This window comes from Ornithodoros turicata, chromosome 4 (assembly GCF_037126465.1).
Source record: "Ornithodoros turicata isolate Travis chromosome 4, ASM3712646v1, whole genome shotgun sequence".
NCBI lineage: Eukaryota > Metazoa > Arthropoda > Arachnida > Ixodida > Argasidae > Ornithodoros > Ornithodoros turicata.
The window spans coordinates 36,487,453-36,507,183 of record NC_088204.1 but is presented as its reverse complement, the minus strand read 5'-3'; the positions used below and the strand labels follow the sequence as shown (position 1 = coordinate 36,507,183).

The 19,731-nt window shown below is 46.4% G+C and overlaps 1 pseudogene; it reads left to right on the top strand.

The window, feature by feature from the left end:
* The first annotated feature begins 17,064 nt into the window (after window positions 1-17,064).
* Window positions 17,065-18,487, top strand: LOC135392339 (uncharacterized; annotated as a pseudogene).
* Window positions 18,488-19,731: the final 1,244 nt, after the last annotated feature.

Here is a 19,731-nt window from a genome sequence, read left to right as displayed (position 1 = left end):
AAGTGCTTGAGTACCTAGACATCTATAGAGATATTGAATTTTGATTACGGTGTTTACTGAAAAATCAGTGCTCATTTTCAGACAAACTTGCTTGACCAATGAAAGCACGTTTATGCCAGCTAAACTGTTGAATCCCAGAAATACATCAGTCTAAGAAACGAAATCAAACACCTTTGCTTGGTGATGAGGCTATCATCGCTTCTAGTAGAATTTTTAATTTTTTAAGAGACGCTGTAATTGTAAGTCTTCTGTAGTTTTAGTCTTGAAATTTAGGTGTTACTTCTCTCCTTTTTTAAAGTATTGCACCTACTTTTTACTGGTCTAATTTTAATCACAGTGTTAGCGCACTACGATCTGTGTTGTCAATGCGCCATGAAAACGCCAAACATCATCATACAATTATCATCAAACAACTAAGGAGAAAGAACGCAAGGATTTGAACCTAGGTCTTCTAATTTGCGGTCAGATAAAAGAGTCATTGATTCTTAGCTGTTTGGAGGCTTACGTGTTCGCATTTGTCGTTAAATGTAGCCTGCCTCGACTAATTCACGTTGCTTAGTCTGATAAACGCTCACAGAAAAATATTTCAATGCAGCTATACTTACAAGTTAATGACAATTGTCCGAACGTTCTTCGAAAACGGACGCAGAGCTACAGGATGAGAACTTGAAGAGGGAGATATTCCACGATTCACCACATCCTCACAACTTGTTATTGACAGCGACTGGCTTGTCTTGCATCGTTCTTCGTTCTCTGAAGGAGGCGCCCCCTCAAAAGAATCCTCTCGCGGCCTTGGCTCTCGTTCAGCGTGTAGACGAGAACACGCTTGCGACGGACTTCTGTGTGGTACTAACGACTCCGGCGGCTGCCTCGACCACGCCCCTACACCGCAGTTTTGTCCACAGTTTGACGGCTGAACTTCACCACGACTGGCCCCGTCCCCCGGAAGTTATGGACCGCGACTTCACACTAATCGAGCTAGAGGCAGCGTTGAAGCTTGTGAACGCCAGCTCGTCCCCTGGGCCCGATAAAATCACCTATGCCGCCCTACGAAACCTTGACGAGCGGTCACTCCAAGCTCTCCTTCATGTCTATAACACGTCTTGGCAACAAGGATCTTTACCACATACATGGAAGGAGGCCTTGGTTGTTCCCATCCTGAAACCAGGCAAGCCCCCAAATGCCCTATCCTCCTTTCGCCCGGTGAGCCTGACAAGCTGTATGGGGAAACTGATGGAGAGAATGGTTCTGCATCGCCTCGACTGGTGGCTCGAAAAACGACGTGCGTTCCCTCACGAAATGGCTGGATTTCGTCGCCACCGAAGCTCCATGGATCCAGTTCTCGACCTAGTCTCTACAGTTCAACATGCTCGAGCCCATCGACGGATCGTCCGATCGGTCTTCCTCGACATCAAGCGCGCCTATGATACCGTCTCGCACATTTGTGTGCTGCATGCCTTGCGCTCGTTTGGAGTATCCGGTCGGCTCTTCATCTGGCTCCAAGACTTCCTTACGGACCGAACTGTCGCTGTCCGTACGTCCCAAGGCCAAAGCCCTCAGCATCCTGTTCCCCAAGGAGTCCCCCAAGGAAGCATTCTCAGCCCGACACTGTTTAACGTGGTGATGGCCGGCCTACAATCAGTAATTCCTCGCAAAGTGTCGTTCTCCGTGTATGCAGATGACGTCGCCCTTTGGACAGTAGGAAAATCACGCCCGGCTCTCCAGCGCCGCCTGCAGCTCGCTTTAAACAATATCCATACGTACCTGACGCACCTCGGGATGGACCTTTCACCCGAAAAGTGTGTCGAGCTCCCTTTCACGCGTAAAGTTATGGCCAATTTCCCACTTTGGCTTGGCTCAAAGAAGCTAGAACCAGTACGCTTTCACCGCTTCCTTGGCGTGGTAATCGACTCGGACTTGCGCTGGGCTCGGCACATTAAACACCTTGAAACTAAAGTGCAGCGATGGCTCCCCGCAATCCAACATCTTTCTGGCCCAGGATGGGGCTGTGATCAGCGTTCCCTGCTCGCGGTTCACGCGGCATTGGTGAGGGCAACTGTGCTTTACAGCCTTCCTATTCTGCACAGGATATCAACAACTTCATTAAATACGCTTCGGTCCCTGTTTGCTCGAAGCCTTCGTCGATGCCTCGGAGTTCCACGAATGGCTGAAACACGACAAGTACTGGCTGAAACTGGTGAGCTCCCGCTTGAAGTTCTCCGTGAACGGGAAACGGCTCGGCACTACCTCCGTTTGCGTGCTCACATTCCCCGCCACCCGCTACTCAGGAAAATTCGATACCGCCCTGGAAGCGACTTCTATCGAGTAGCGCAGAGGACACGCCAGACTCTCACTGGCTTCATAACTAAGGACACTATACCGCCGGAAGCCCCCTGGTCTCTCCCGGTACCGCCCACCTTTGTACGCCTCCCAAACCTTCTGCAAAGAAGAGATCAGGTCCCCCCTCAAGTCCTCCGAGCCCATTTTCATGCTCTGGTAGACGAGAAGTTTTCTACGTTTACGGCAGCATATACTGATGGCGCATCCCGAAACAACAAGTCCGCCTCAGCCTTCGCCATTCCATCCGAAGGCGTCGTGCACGGAAGACGCCTTTCACATCCAACCTCCTCCACAGCTGCGGAACTCTATGCCATCCTTTTCTTTCTACAACACATCGCTGATTTTCCACCCCGGGAATGGGCAGTCTTTACAGACTCCAAATCTGCACTTCAAGCAATTGAAACTTCCGGCATACGAGGCCCATCCGCGCCCCTAGTCACCGACGTGTTAATGGCTTACCACACTATCTACGCCGCAGGCCACAGGCTCGTTCTCCAGTGGGTTCCAGCCCATTGTGGTGTCGTGGGGAACGAGCAGGCCGACAGCGCCGCAGAAGCAGCACTCTCGTCTCGGAACCGGACCCGTATTGTTCTGCTCAGAGGAGACCGCCGTTCAATTCTGCGACGTCTAGTGACACCCCTGGCTTCCCGCCAACGGACAACCGACATTCTTCCCCCCTCTATGTTGAACAGAGTTGATCCCATGCTCGCTTTCCGCATGCCACGAAACACATCTCGTCAGGATGCTGCATTAATCCACCGCATGCGCCTCGATGTGGCCTTTACAGCTCAGTGGCGTTACCGCTTGAGACAAATTGATTCTCCCACCTGTTGCCACTGTGGTGCTCTTGAGGATCTGGAGCACATTCTTCTTCATTGCCCTCACTACGAACCTTCCCGAATCACACTCTCCGAGTCTCTTCGTCAGCTGGACTCTCGCCCTTTCTCCCTACCGAAATTGCTTGGTCCCTGGCCCAATCCAGCCCAGCAACGCTCTGCGCTCAAAGCTCTTCTGACATTTCTGGACACCATCGGACTTCGATCGTTATTGTAAAGGGGCTCGTTATTTTATTCCCCCCATTCCACCAAGCACTGGGGTAGAGTATCGCCTGTTGCGATGAAACTCCCCACTCTCCAAGGCCGAAAATAAAGTTGTTGTTGTTGTTCGTTTTCGGATCCTATGCGCACATCACGGCTGACATCGCTTGAAAGCGAGTGTCCCGCGTATTCCTCGAACTGTATTCCCTTCTTTTTCCAGTGCCGGATCGTACTTCTAGGTACATCATTTTCTGTGCTTCGTTCCCAAGTACGGTATCTCCTTTTAGGCATCTTTGGGAACAATATTCAAAAACTATGAAACCTTGCCTTGGATCGCGGGAACGTCATATCTGAATGCGGCATCAACACCATGTGTGACCATGTGCTACTGATGCCTGGTGCTACCTTCCACCTTCGAAACTTTTTTTTTTTTCACAGGTGTCGCACTTCGTTAACTTAATTCTTGCGTCTTCCCAGTTTGTATATTCGTATATTCATTTTATGTTAACTCACAACCTCCTAGTATTTGCACGCAATTCAGGTGTTGTTTCATAGCAACTTTCATTCACGAGAAATTATAATTATTTTTCAACATGCCTGATTGTACGTTACCCGAACTGGACACAGGCGAGGAGTGCGTGAAAGAACTGTTGTTCTTAGGCGTGTTACGAGAAAGTGATTGCGTTGGACAACACTGATACTCCACAGGTGTCTACAGGCTATCCCATGTTTTCCAAGCCAATCCAATTACATTCTTCTTCATTGCTTGTTTGCTGTTTCTGTGTGGCGCCATTTGTAATTCTTTCAATTTTCTGTCTGTGTTTAATCTTCACTGCGATGTATATTTTGGTAAAATGGCCCGGCATAAATGTGCTAGATGTGTATCCCGTCTAAACCATCGTAGACGTCGATGTGGGATTAGATATATTGCGCAAACCCGAAAGCGTGAAGGACATGAAAGGCAAGAAATTATTTGTAAAATGGAATGAGGAAGCAGATCCCGCTGAAGCTTATATTGTGGCTGCAGATGAGTACTTCCATACTTTATTATTTTCTGCATATTGAGTGCATTTTGTATACGCGCCGGAATCTCCAGAAAATACCGACCGCAATACACGTGTTTGCAAGCGCAGGTATTGTCTGCGCAGTCACAGGTTCTACACATTTCCACGAAAGGAATACGTGAAATGTTTAGGTGGCATGTTTGTTCCATTGCTTTTGTGATGTCTCAGTAATGGCGATTGACAAAAAATGGAATGCCATGTGTACTGGATCAGTAGCCGCACTCGATCAGATTTGGTGCAGTATTCAGAACTTGCACTGTGGCTTCAGAATTACTAAACGCTGCCGGTATTTATTTCTGAAAGCCATCACCAGATCGGGTATTAGGCTTGTTTTTAAGTTTTACAACATGCCTGGCTAGGAGGGCGGATCCAGGATCTTCCCGAGCCCTGGTCAGCACGGTAGATACAGGATAAACTAAACGCCATGTTAAGACAGAAATTGAGAAGGTTTGAAAGAAAAGAAATTGATTGTCTTTCTTCGCCCCCCCCCCCCCCAACAAACAAGATGTTGAAGGCTCTCGAACTTGTGTCAGATATATGTGGTTCCACGGTGTGTAACCGCACTTAGTGCCTCTGTTTATTCTTTACGAGACTACAGTTCCACTGATAACTGCTGTGGTTGAAGCAATTTGTATAGTACAGTCAACCCTCGATTTATGAACACCCTCGCTTCCCCGAAAAATCGTTCATAAATCGAGGGATTCATAAGTCGAAAATTCAGTTAACTGAGTACTATCGAGCAAATGCAACAGTATTTCCGAGTTGGGATTGTGTTTATAATGCCATATATTGTGTAATTTTGCTTTTGACCATGCCTTCTGCTGTATCAGTCACAAAGAACAGACGTTAGCGCATTCACACTCTGTTTATTATGCAATACTAAATTGTTTAATTTTGCTTTGGACCATGCCTTCCGCTGTGTACAATCTTGGAAATAAGAGATGTCACCACATTCGCACTGGACTGGTCTCGGATTTCCTCGGGGATTTTTAACCTCCGTTTATTAATCTCCAGGTGACAGCGACCACCTTATTCATCAACTGAGGTCAGGAACACTTGGTCGCACCTTGTGCGACCCCGGAAAACCCGTTTGTTGTTCGGATTTCGAGGGGTTAAGAACCGAGGGTGCAATACCTGGAGAACGTTTTCTCCGTTCAGGCGTCATTCATAAGACCACGGAATTATCCCTTTGAAGGTTTCTGTTGACCTCGGAACGATCCGTTCATAAATTGAGGGCAAAAACGCTGGGCAACTCCTAGTTGGTTCCCAGAAATTCCGTTCATTATTCGAATATCGAGGTTCATAAAACGAGAGAAAAATGAATGGAAAAAGTTTGGTTCCCCGTGCTCGTGTTCATAAAACGAGGGAATTCATAAATCGAACGTTCATAAATCGAGGGTTGACTGTAGATTAATGAAGAGTCCTCAAGGATGACCATGCATGACACAACGTGACCTTCACATCTTTCATCAACTTCTCTACTTCATATCATTTGATATGGTTATGTTTCTTAGTAAACAGAAAGCTCACTATGTTGCACAGCTATTGTCCATTGGATGGTTTACAAGAAGAAACTGCAGCGTGTGCAAGCTGCCAGGAAAAAAACAAAAGGATAGATGACCTCGAATATGCAAATTCTAGGCTTTCAAAAAAACTTGGAAAAGTGCGGTAAGGTTCTACTCTGCTCTATGGCATTCTCCATACTCTGTATTTCAAATGGGCACCATTTTTAGAAATGACCAAGATGATGGGGAAAATGGAAGACATAATAGCAGCAGCATCATCACAGCAGGCTGCTGCCACTTGCACTGCAGCAAAAGTAAGCAACATGCATCCCATTGTGGTCCAACCCAGGAAAATGCTTTTTGTAGAGTGCACCCGCTCACTTGTACGGTTTGGGACACAGTCGTCTAAAATCTGCAGCCCATGGCAGAGCAGACCCCTATCGGCAATGTTGCGCACAAAGGATCTATACCAATACAGTCTCCGAGGTAAGGCCACACACAGCCACCTGTCGGGAGAGAGAACCATTGCATACTTTGTGGCATTTGCTTGGGAGAGCAGTCGAGCAGGCCCTCTCCTCGGGGAAGCTTTTGCTATGACTCCTTTGTGTGCGACATTGGCGATAGGGGATCGCTTCACCAGCTGGAGATTTTGGACAATCATTCCCCAAACAGTACTATTTTCACGTGCTGAGTGATGTTTAGTTCAGTCACATAACTCTGCCATTCAGTGGTTCGCTTGGGTTGCAAAGAGTGGAAAATATGATCTCTATCTGTCTATAAAGTCACGTCTTTGCAGGTGGACATTGGATTAGGCCTGTGCCTTGATGCAGGTGTGCTGCACCGGATAGAGAGAGGAGCGAATGGGGATGGAACAAAGTATGTTGGTGCTGGTTCACGTTCTGCTTTGAAGATAGACCAAAAGCCAGGAGGGGTCATGATCAAAAAAGACAAAACACTGGCTCTGCACAACAGGCATCAAAATTTACTTGCAACACTTCTACACCTATGCAGGCGTCCTGATCAGGCCAGAAAACAAAAATGGTACGGATCCGAAACCAACCTTTATGTCTTCATCACGCCTTTTTAGCATTCCAGTAGAGGCCACCATCTGACTGTTCCAAGCATTGTTATAAGCAGGGATGTGTCCTGCAACAGGCACAGGGTGCTTCTACTGAAATGCTAAAAAAGCGTAATCAAGGCATAAAAGGCTGGTCGCAGATCTGTACTGTTTTTGTTTTCAGGTGTGACCAGAACACCCACATAACCGTAGAAATGACGCAATTAAATTTTGTCCTGTTATCTTTTTGTCTTTTCTCTTTTTGAATTTTGCCCGTTGTCTTTTTATATTCACCTTCTCCTTTGAAGCACCTTCTCCTTTACATTCTTTCACTAATATGCCTATTGTGCTTTTTTGAACGTGTAGGTTAGCACGCTCTCTGATGAGGTCTGTGTTTCTGCCAGAAGAAATGGTAGGCCGGACTCTTTACGGCAGGACATGTAATGCGCACAAGACCGCAACGCTGAAGCCAGCAGTAGATTAAACAAGGCGCGAAGCAGTTCTTGGTACGTGCTCCTGACAATGTTATTAATAATGTCTTTCTAGGCTATACTAATTTGTCTGAAATGTTAACAGCATCTACACGACCCCAGAGGGGCTTCTGTTATCACATTGAATACAACAGCCAATTGCTGCTTGCTGTCTGTCTTCGTAAGGCAAACATCAGTAGTCTGAAGGCTGACACACGGAGGCACAAATGCACACAGCAGAATTGATAACTACTCCTTTTGCATCCAGCCTTTTATGTTGAGCTGTGAATGTAAGTCACCTTTGCTCTGCAACCGAGCTCGTAGCATGTGAGGTTTTATAGCACTACTACCTGGGCATTTATGCCGCTCCTGCGCCATTTTGCACCATATCTTCTCCCACATGGCCACTTATGGCTGCCAGGCTCCAACAAGTCCATGTCGCTTCAATGCAGCACTGAGACGCGACGAAGGGCGGTTAAAACAAGGAGACAAACGTATCTGCAAACTCACAACTGACAGGAATTTATTTGCGCAGACAAATTTAAACAATCACGAAGGAAAATAGGTGGCGCACTAGCTACACAAAAATCTATGCCCCTAGTGTGGTCCACGTGGGCCCGCAAGGTCAACCCCACACTCCACGTTTAGAAACTCTTTTTCTAGGTCAGTCAACGCAAGGGACGGGGCACTGATACAATGTGTCCCTTTTCTGTGAATACAGAAGGCTTCAATTATCTTGCGTACAGTCTTATCAGAGTTCTCGCACAAAACAGATGTTTTATCAAAGCATGGTATGCACTCGCAGTCCCTACAGTGCAGGCCAAGGTGGCCTGATGGGGTGCGGCGTATAGTCGATGCATGTTCCATAAGTCGGACGTTCAAGCACCGCCCCGACTGACCAATATAACATGCACCACAATCTAGAGGAATAGAATATATGGTGCCTAAGTCGCAGGCAACAAAAGGCTTTTTGTGGCGAATGCCACACCCCCGAACATTACGCTCTTTATTAATGTGTGAGCAAAGACTTTGCAACTTGCGTGGAGCAGAGAATATAACCGGAATATCAAACCTGCCCGCAATTCTTTTTATATTGTGAGATACCCTATGTACATAGGGTATTACCACTGGCCTGGCAAGGGCCATGACAAATGTCCTTTTCGGAGTAGATCCCCTAAGCTGCTTTAGTAAAACCTCAGCCACATCTACTAGCACATTCTCAGGGAATCCTGCACATCTCAGTCTGGTTATTTGGGTCTCGAAGCTACTGTTCAACATGTGCTGGCACGATTTTGCCAGAGCTGCACGCATTACTGATTTTGCCAAACCCCTCTTTACTAACTTGGAATGAGCCGAAGCATATGGCAGGAGGCCTTTTTTGGACCTAGGGTTGTACTTATACTTATTTTTGTGTAGCTACTGCGCCACCTATTTTCCTTCGTGATTGTTTAAATTTGTCTGCGCAAATAAATTCCTGTCAGTTGTGAGTTTGCAGATACGTTTGTCTCCTTGTTTTAACCGCCCTTCGTCCCGTCTCAGTGCTGCATTGAAGCGACATGAACTATCACCAACTCCGCCTCTTCCTCCCTTTGTCCAACAAGTCCCCATAGAACCCATGTAGTTTGACCACAAAACACTGGCCACGCGACCAATTAATTTGCGACATGTACACATTATGCATACCAGACTGCCAATCTGGAGCCTTTCTAGTTGTCACGCCTTTGAGCAGGTTCTTGCAACCGTGGGGTTCCACTTGTTATCGTTCATGTTGCCATTATTCGGTATTCAAAATAACCATCACTACTTTTGGCTAAAAGGAAGGTTTATTTGACACAAAGTACTGATTTAAATATCTGATACATCTGTGCACTGTGCACACGAAACCCACAACGTCGCACTTCCTGACACAGTAATAGGTAGCCAACGCACGCACTATTCAATTCCGAACACTGAGCCTGTCTTATGAATGCGTACCACTTTATGATGAGCATCTTCTTTCATTGCTTACAGTACAGCGAAATGGAAAGTGCTTGTCCCGCATTCAATCCTGTGTTTGTTGTCTGTTCTGCATTTGAAGCACTCTTCGTGGGATAATAGTTGTCCAGAAACAGCATAACACTAGTAGAATCCACTTTACTGCACGAATAAACCTACAAATATAGTTCTACAAACTGTACTGTTGATTGACTCCACCAGAACACAGGTGGGCGGTGCGCTTTTTCGAAACTATTCTGAAATGACTGAGTCTACACGCACATGCACAATGGGATTTTAAAATATTGTCGCCCAATCGCAACGGGTACAGCCTCCCAGCAAATGGGCTTGTGACATGGTGTCTGGCCTATGGTAATATTCCACAGTCGCAGCGGCGGATAACTCTGGGGGACCTGTGGCTACCATGCAGAGTCTCAGTCATTGAGGCACAGTTTCGAAATAGCACGCCGTCCGCCTTGTTCCGGGTTCTGGTAGTGTCAATCGACAATACAGTTTGTAGGAACATGTTCGTGGGTTTACAAACGGGTTTGCAGCAAAGACATGATTACATGTGACACACGCACTTTCTGTTTTGCTGTCATGTTAGCAGTAAAATAAGATACTCATCATGAAGTGGTTCGCATTGATGAGACTGGCTCAGTATTAAGAACATAACACATGTTTGTGTTGTTTCAAGCTCGAACTTGGTTACCTATGGTCGTGTCAGCAAGTGCAACGCAGTGGCCTTTGTATGCACAGTGTATCAGATATTTCAGTCATTACTTTATGTTAAATAAATTCTTCTTTTATCCAAAAAATCTTGAATACTGAATGATGGCAACACGGAAAATGGATAGAAAACGAGTAGAAGTCGATGGTAGCGAGAGCCTGCCGAAAAGCGAGCTTAATGCAATAAACAGAAAGGCTTCTGATTGACTGACTGGGATGCATCATGTGTACAATGTGGCAAATTCTTTGGTTGTGTGCCCCGGATTGTGTGAATTATCTCAAACTATATGAACTCTATGGGGAGATGCATAGGAGCCTAATGCAACCTGGCATACCACCTCTATTTGTAATGTATTCCGTACTTGCCTTGTGCACCTGTTTCCCAGGTGGTTGTAGGGTATAGGGCACTGAGAATGCAACTTACACAATCTTTTATATCAGCCATGCTGAAAGACTCACTGGAGAAACTACAATTACTCGGTGATCATTGTGTGCATTTTCGAAAAAGCCCTAGGCTTGCACAGTTCCGGTTTGCTAATGAGGTGGGGAGATAGCGTATTGCTCTTTTGTTTGAACCTTTTGCTTGATTTAGTTTTACTAGTAGGTGCTTCATATAGTATGCTGTTGGCAAAAGAGTAACTGTCAGATGCTCCTTTTGCAGCGTACACCTGCAAGAAAACGGCAACCAGTTTGCGGGAAATCAAAAAAGCTTGTCATCGATGCTCTCCAAAATGAAGTGAAGTTTTCAATAAATTTTCTAGTGCTAGTGTTTCCACATATACTCATATACCTTCTCATTTTTTAGATACTTCATAGCTTCATAGCATTGCTGCTGCTGTGTGGTGGCTAAGGTACTGCGCGCAACGCTGTTGTCTGAAATTAGTGTTATGCTGTTTATCCCACCCTAAATCTCCAAGGGCTGCAAGGCCGAGTAATGAGCATGTGCATCATGTATTAACTTACACACGATATTGACACATTTCGGAGGGCAACCAGTGAAGCACTGGCCGCGGACCCACTTATCTTGATTTCAGGCAACTGTGTCGCAAGCAGGAAGGGAGTTGCCTGAGGACAGAAGCCGCCGATATTTCGAACAGAGACTGTTGTTCTTCTCTGCTTGAAACATCGGCGGCATCTGTCCTGAGGCAACTCCCTTCCTACCTCCCTACCGGTTCGATGGATTTCTACCCATCTGTGTCGCAAGCAGTACATCAAAATCCACAGTGTGTGCGTGGGGGGGGGGGGGGGGCAGCACTGGAAAACCCAAAGGAAGTTCATAGAGTGGCAATAGAAGCGCAAAAGAGAGGTTGATGGCTGTCACAAGCAAGTCTACTGAATATCTATAGAAAAATTTCTATAGAGATCCTTTTGACAACAGTCTAAAGCAAGTCCGTGCCAAACAGCCATATAAAGTCCAAAGAGATTAAAAAGAGATGTCCATATAAAATCTGTAGAATTTCTAATGACTGCCTATAGATTCGTTGGACTTCATTCTTTTGACATTCTATAGCATGGCTAAAAAATTTTTCGTAAGGGAAGCACATGTGCGGGAGAATAGTGAATATGCGCACGTGCGTATACGCACACGTCGCGCGTGCGACTCCCATGAAAGTGCGTAATATCAAGTTCAAATCGCCCACGAAAGTATTGTCCTGCGTCTCCAAAGCAAAAAATAAACATACGTACCATAACTGCAAAATAAGTACACAATGCAACATCTGGGCATTAAATTACAAAGCAAAGACTACGAAGTAAAACGCGCTCGTAAACATTCGAAGAGCGCCTTTGTGTGGAAAAATCGCTCCGCGGAAAGGTAGCCCTACGTCTCAATCAAAAAAAGAAAAGGTACTTTACCAGCAGCGCAAAGTACCGGCATAATTCTGCCCCTGTGGAATAAATCGTGAAAAATATTCCGGATTTTTAGAAATAATTAAGATCGAACATGCAAAATTTTCGCGTACCACTCGTGGTTTTGCGGTACTAGGCGGACAAAGAATGCGCTTGAACCCAGTCACTTTATATCATGTGAAAGGTCATGTCTAAAGCTATCGGATCATGCTAATCCAATGGTGGCAGCCACCACCTGCAGGGGTCTCGCAATGGGCACATTTTACGTCTTGCGAAACTTTCGGTTTTCGTTCTGTTAACAGTGAAAAGGATGTGCCTTTCACACTGTCTGAGGGACTGTCGGATAAAGATTTCTACGAATCGCTTCGTTTCCTCTCACTGCTTTGTCAGTATGTTCGTCGAACTGGGGCTTCTCGTCAAGGGCGCACAGGCAACTCATGTACTCTCCCACAGTTTGAATGAGCCTGACGGAACTGAGAGACCATTGGGTAAACGTAAAGTGATGCTCCGGGGACACTACAACAAGCCCACGCAGTGTGGTCATTGATTTCTCCCTCAACGGGACACATGTAGCAAAGAAGAGGTTGAAGGTCGCGTGCTCGTGGGTGGGGCGCGCAAGGCCGCAGCCTCGTGCATCCTGCCTGACAAATAAAAATCGCTGCGCGTCTCTCAGGCAAAAATAAAAGATTGTCTCACTTGACGTCCAAAGTAGAGACATGATGCCACCTTTTGAAAAATAATCAAGGAAATCGAAGATAGCATTTTTGAGAAAATTGAGATGCAACTTTGGCAATTTTCGCCTACAATGTGTGATTCTCAAGTTAATAACACAGAAACAACTGGGCTGAGAAAAATAAATTCTGTACAGCACGAAAGCTCTTTCAACGTCCTATCGAATGGCACTAAGCTCGATGTTCTCAGACGTTCCGTCATGAAGAAAATTGGTAACAAAGTTTGGCCTTTTTAAAAGTTTACGCCAAGTTTGGCATGTTTTAACAGAAAATCTGTGGCTTTCAGAATCCTGTGGGTGGCTGTCGACAGTGTCTATGATGCAGCCTATAATCACAAAAATCCTCCAGTTCCTAGACATAAAGTCAGCGGTGCTAGACCCCGTCAAAGTCGGTCCAGAGGAAAGCGCGCCCAAGCAGCCTCCGACTTTCCCCCTCTCCTACGCGGAAACTACTCGACGCTCGAGCGTCGCACGTGGCGCGATTGGCGTCGTTTGAGCTGTCCTCTAACATATATTTTTTTCTGGGCGAATTAAAAAATACGACTTTCACACGTTGTTCGATTTAAGATGAAACTACCGCTATGACAAAGTGTAGCTGGGCTTTAGTGTGTCAGAAATTTGTGTGAGAAAATAAAAATAATACAAACAGTGACCGAGGCCACATGTCTCCACAATTTTCGCCTCTGCGATGCATTCCGTAGAAATTACCCTGGTGGTGGTGGCGCTAGTATTGAAACATCTGGCCGTTGTCGGTCTCACAAAGGTGTGAAACGTCATCAGCGACGCTCTGGGGAAATGTGCGTCCGGGGGCGACTTCTACGGGAACGGTGTCGATATATGTCTGACAGCGTCTGAGGAAATTACCCCACATTATAATCAAAAGAAACTATATTCTATAAGCTACGAAGACTAATTCGGCAACGGCAGATCTTACTCCGTTTTCACTGTATCATACACTTTTTTCGTGTTAGCGCCGCGAGGCAACTCTATGAGCGGCGTTGTGACGTGGACAGTTGGAGAGAGGACAGCAGGAAGAAGTGGAGGACAGGGGGTTAGTACACGTCCTGCGCCGACTTCAGGGGGAACTGAGCCGACATTCGTCTTGAAAGTCTTCGGAAAACCCAGAGAAAACCAGCAGCCGGTGACAGGATTCGAACCCGTGTCACCTCCCAGTCTCGTCGTGGAAAACGATCATCCTAACCACTATGCCGCGGGAGCTTGTGCATCATACACTTCAGTTTGTTCTTTTCCTCATCATGAGGACATACCAATGCTCATTTCCCAATTTTGCCTGTTTCAGTCTCTTCACGCCACCATCAAGAATCTTTGTCGATTACCAGCACCCCTCCCCTAAGCTCAAAAAATAAACAAACAGAAAGCAAGAGAATGCTTATTTTCAGAACATTTGGAGGTGACAGAACTAACCCAACACCTCCTAGATAACATCAGGTTTGCGCGCTTGCGTCACCCACGGAGGCCTGTGTGGCTTTGCGAGCTGCTTCGAGGATTCTTCTCGTTCGCTCTTTGATTGACGTCATAGCAACATCCATTGTAACAGCATGAAGGGAACTGCCTCAGGACTATTGCAGGTTCGCTGGATTTCTACCCGTCTCCATTGTAACAGTAGCCTTTCCTGGATGGCGTAGGGCGCAGGCTTTCTCGTTATTTAAGAGGTGTTGGGTAAACTCTATAAGCGCGAGAAACAGGGAAAAGGAAGAAAGGTGTAATCGCAAACGTCGGTAATAAGATGGTATGGACGAACGGACGTTATATCAAAGTTTCCTTTCATCGCACCAAGATTGAGTCGCGCAAGCGTCCGTGATGTTTCTCGCAGATCAGCGTCATTCCTCTCGAATAGACGACCTGAGCAAATCCCATGATGCGGCGCGAATCCGCGCAGTGCACGCTGGGCGCTACGTTCTTAGCAATTCAAGATGGCGATCGCGCTTGTCCGGAGGCTTTGATGATCGTGGTTGTGGTGTTGTTCCTTCGTAACGAATTAAGGGGTACTACATCTGAGTATTTCAAGAAACTTATGACTGCCTGCAACGCGAGTTCGTCATGAATTGCGACAGCGAACGAAATGAGGGGCGCTCGAGGAAGGTAAGTGACTTCGCCGGGGCGGTCGTTTTCGTGTTCTCCTGTGCACAGTCACAGTGTTCGTTGTGACATTCAGCCTTAGCACAAGCAGACAACGCTGTCTCGAATGAGAACACACGTCGTGGTAAAGGAGGAACACGTTGCTGTGTCTCTGGCTGCAACAATAACATGGCTTGGGACAGGCATGTCTCCTGGCACAAGTTTCCCAGTGATCGGGCGACCAAGCTAATAAGGGCGAAGAGAGTAAATCGAAAAGGTGAGTGCCTTGCTGTTGACTACGCACTTGCTAATTGTCATGTGTTTCGAAATTTAGCTGCTTCTGTTTACAGGGAAGGGTGGGAAGTTTTCCCTTTGGCAACCGACTAAGCACAGTAGGATCTGCGGCATCCATTTTAATGCGTCGGGGAGGAAGGCTTACATGGACAAACTCCCGCGGTCTTTCCCATGGAAGGAATTTCCTCGTGAAATGAATGGTATGCTCGCGGATATGAACAAGGCAACTTTTTACATGTTCATTACTCGCCTCCAGCTGTGCCAAGGAATAAGAGCACGAAGATGAGTTCCTCATGCAGAGATACCAGAAATGGCCAGAAAGAAGCTCGTAGGCTGGATATCTCCTGTGGAGAAGACAACACTTTGCAACTTACATTCGACGATGGTGACCTCACTGGTAAGGATCTCACCTTCCACTGTTATTCTAATTTGCTATGAACATTGTTAACCTAAAACTTTGTCACATAATGAAAATAAATGCCCCATGCGATATATTGTACATTTCCCACAATTAGCATTTCCAATATTTTCCGAAATATCAGTTATTTATCTGTGGCATTTTGCAAGATCACACCTTGACCAAGGCTTCTACAACTCAATTGCTATTGGTTGAATGGTTTTATACAAGGGGAAACAATTGGAAATGGTGTGGAATTGTATTTTGAATGGATAATCAAACAATGTATATATCCAGTGCTTGCGGGATGCCAGTCTGCGGAAACAAACCTCACTTGCCATGACCTCACTGTTGGAGCCATGTTCACCATTGGCGAGTCACCTTCACTTACCGAGCAGACTCGAGCCCCAATGAAACAGCCCACCAACCAGCTGCCACTAAGTCACGGTATGCTACTGCTTGTGAAACATTTTTAAAGAGTGCAAGGTCAGAACGGTCCTGCCAATTCCTCCTGCATAAATTCGCTGACTTTTCTCCCTGACAATTTCAACAATACTTCCTGACCATCACAGCATACGTACCGTCATTTTACATCTCAGGCCACCCACAAAGTTCACCAACTTACTTAATGCAGACAAAGCACGATTTAGCTGAATATATCTGCGTCAGCTATACGCCATTGAAGTAACCAAGGGGTCTGCACATATTCCCTACCCCGGTTCCTCCACTTCAGAAAACCCATTGGCTTGGTCCCTCATTGGCCCTCCCCCTACCCTCTCACTGACTCTTCCCATGAGCAGGGACATGCCTTACTTAGCAAAATCATTGTCCTTGTCCTGTTTGACCTTCTTGATGTTGACGTTCCACTCATCCGCAGTAAAGATCAATGGAAAAAGTGCACACAACGATGTGTGTCATAGGTAAGGGTGATGTGGCAAGTCAGAATTAGTAGTTTCAGTAACTTTTATCAGCAATTTGACGCTTTACAATTTCCTGAATTTTCCAATCATGTTAAAATTTCCTGACAATTCCCCGTTCTCCAAGTTTTCCAGGTTGCTGGCTACCCTGAGTATGGCGAGCACAACTGTGATTTCGGTACAATGTTCATACAACTCATCAGTCAATCAATCAGCGTACATACATATCAAGTGCTGTTTTCTATGCCGCGTTTTTCAGATTGTGCAAGTGTTGTCATGCACACCGTTCGGTGTAAAATAGACTATGGTGGCTGATCATATTAAAGTGTGCAATGTTCTTCTGCAAAATATTTTAAATGCACCAGCGCCTATTGCTTTGCTTTGCAGACTGCCATGAGCATGGGTACAGTATGGAAGGATGTGCAAAAGAAGCCATTGCAGAGTATAGGCAGCGTATGGAGGAGGCCATCGCAGCGAATGAGGTTTTGCAAGCTGAGATTACCAAGATGAAGGCAGCTACATCTGTGCTTTAGAGTAAAATTTGTGTCCTGGAAGCAAAGGTGGCTTCTCAACAAACTGAGCTACTGAAATGTCACAAAGCAAAGGCCCCTTTTTTTGATGCAATGCTGGCCGATGAGAAGATATTGAAATTTTACACAGGCTTTTCGAGTCCTGATAGATTCCTCATTTTTGTTCGATTTGTTGAGAAAGGTGTAGCCAAGAAGGAACGTGGGCGACCGACTACGTTAACCCTGCCACAACAGCTAGTCCTAGTCCTAAGCAGACTTCGCGTTGGACTGCTTGAGGAAGATTTAGCATACAGGTACGGATTATCCCCGAGCACGGTGAGCAAGATGTGCACTTTCTGGGTGCAGTTCTTAGCGAGTTATCTGGAGCATGTGCCAGTTTGGCCCAGTCGCTTAACAGTGGACCGTTTCATGCCAGAAGCTTTTGCAAAATTGTATCCAACCACCAGAGTAGTTTAGATTGCACCGAGCTCTTTATAGAGACACCAAGCCACTTCAGAACGCAGAGCGACACATACTCCAGCTACAAAAATCACAACACAGCTAAAGGCCTTTAATTGGGATTGCTCCTAACGGAATGATAACGTTCGTGTCAGATTTGGCTCCTGGCAGGCTGTCAGACAAAGCTATCACCAGGAATAGTGGCCTCTACAGCATGCTGGACAAGGGTGACTCTGTAGTGGCCGATAGGGGCTTTCTCATAAAGGATGACCTCGTACATATCGCGACATGTATAAATAAAACGGGAAAGCTGTGCAGAGGTGTCACAATTGTGCCACGATTCTTTCCGTGTCTAAGAAAAATCCCTTCAGTGGAACCTTAACAAAGCATAACCCCCCCAGCAGTGAATTTCCGGGGAAATCACTCCTTGGAGTGAACAACGTTTACAGCAGACTGGGCACGCTACAGAAAATACTCGTTCAAGACTAGGACACATACTTGTGAAATGACACCCCGCACGATTTGCTCTGTCTCATTTTACATTTCACACAACAGCTGGTTCATCTTTCAAGCTGTGTAACTGCAGCGTCCGCGTCTGGCAATTACCACGGTCCATTGATAGCTTCCTGGTCACGCAGCTTCTCCGTAACTCGATGGGGAAACTTTGCCCAGGGACCGGAGCGCCCGCGTGGTGGCGCTGCCATCGGAACGCGGGCTCCCATTGCAGTACACGTTTTTCGGCTGTTGTCGCGTTATAACCGTCTGCTAGCAGCATGCCAGAGACATGCTGTGTTACCAAATGTCGCTCTGGGTATTCGGGGGCTGGCAAGGTATACATGTTCGCTTTTCCTGCGTATTCTGACAAGTGTGAGAAGTGAAGAAGAAACGTGCCATCCATCGCATTGATGGTGGGCAGTTCAGTTTTGACTCTCCACACACGAAGCACTTTGACCATAGCGATGTCATATGGCACTACGAACTCGCCATCAACGGCGATAAAGTGCTGCACAAGCGTGGAAAGTCAAAGCTTCGAGAAGATGCTGTGCCGCGCATATTCGACGGCTGCCGTCGTATCTGAGACAACGAGATTTGATCGAGGCAGACCACACTTAGGGACGACACAAACATGCAAGCCTCATACGAGTTGTTGCATTTCGTCGTATCTGAGCACGCCGGAACTGCGAAGCCGTTCCGTCAGACAACGATGCCCGGGAAATAGCCCCGTAAAAAGAAAGCGTCTGCCGTAGACACCAACAACAAACTCAGTGCTTTTATGGATAGAATCTGGAAGAAAATTGCTCATGCAACTGGGGCTTTTGAGCTGATTTGGCTCCCAGGGATGTCAACATTTGTAATAATCGTGTAATCGCGATCGAGCGATCGTGTCAAATACTAAGGCAAGCGTTCACACGGGGCAACTTTTTCCATCAACTATGAGCAACTTTGGAGTTATTGGCAGTCGGCCGACACCAGCAACCTCCAGCAACTCGAGTTGCTCGTAATCGCTCCTCGAACGAAAACTTGAAAAGTTGCTCGCGCGCTGGCCAAGCAGCGAGAAGAGTACTGTCACGTGGCTCCCGAGGACGTGGATGATTTCGTTCGTGCATTCACGGGATCAAATCCTGCAAGTACAGCTCAGAAATAACTTTTTTTTTTGCGAACGTCACGAAAATATGTCAATTGCCATTCTAGAAGGTAATAATGATCTATTCGCGCAAAAAAGACTATAATTCGACAAACGGTTGATAAGGAAAACACTCCACCAGTTGGATTCGAACCCACACTCTCCGGTCGCCGTAAGGTTGCTTGTGGGTGGAGCTACCGAGTTCCTGCATGTGAGCGCGGCCTCTAAGCGGTCATGTAACTGTCTGCGATTACAACAACAACGATAAATGAAGAAGTGATGATGACATGGGATGTTTCCCCGTGGTAGCCACAGGACCCTACCCCACTTCACAGTGGTTAATATGAGAGGATGAATTATGGTGAGATTGAAGAGACGACAGAGTCTGCGATTAACTGTATAGCATGGCAGGATAAAAAGGCCGCTCGAGATTGATTCACGGAAGCATGTCGGGTACGTGGCGGTTCCTTTCAGTCTCGTAAAAGAAATGAGGTCGACACGATAGATGACTAAAACAAGAGGTAAACGACAAGGACACAGTGGTTAAATTACGTGACATGTCTGTCAGTCGGGATCTGTTTAGACGCTATACTTTTGTCTTCATCAGCTTCGCGGCAACAATTCAGAGTAACTCATCTGGTACCTCGTGAAAGGACTGGTGTGATTGCGATCGGCCTATCGCATCAATTAGTACGCCG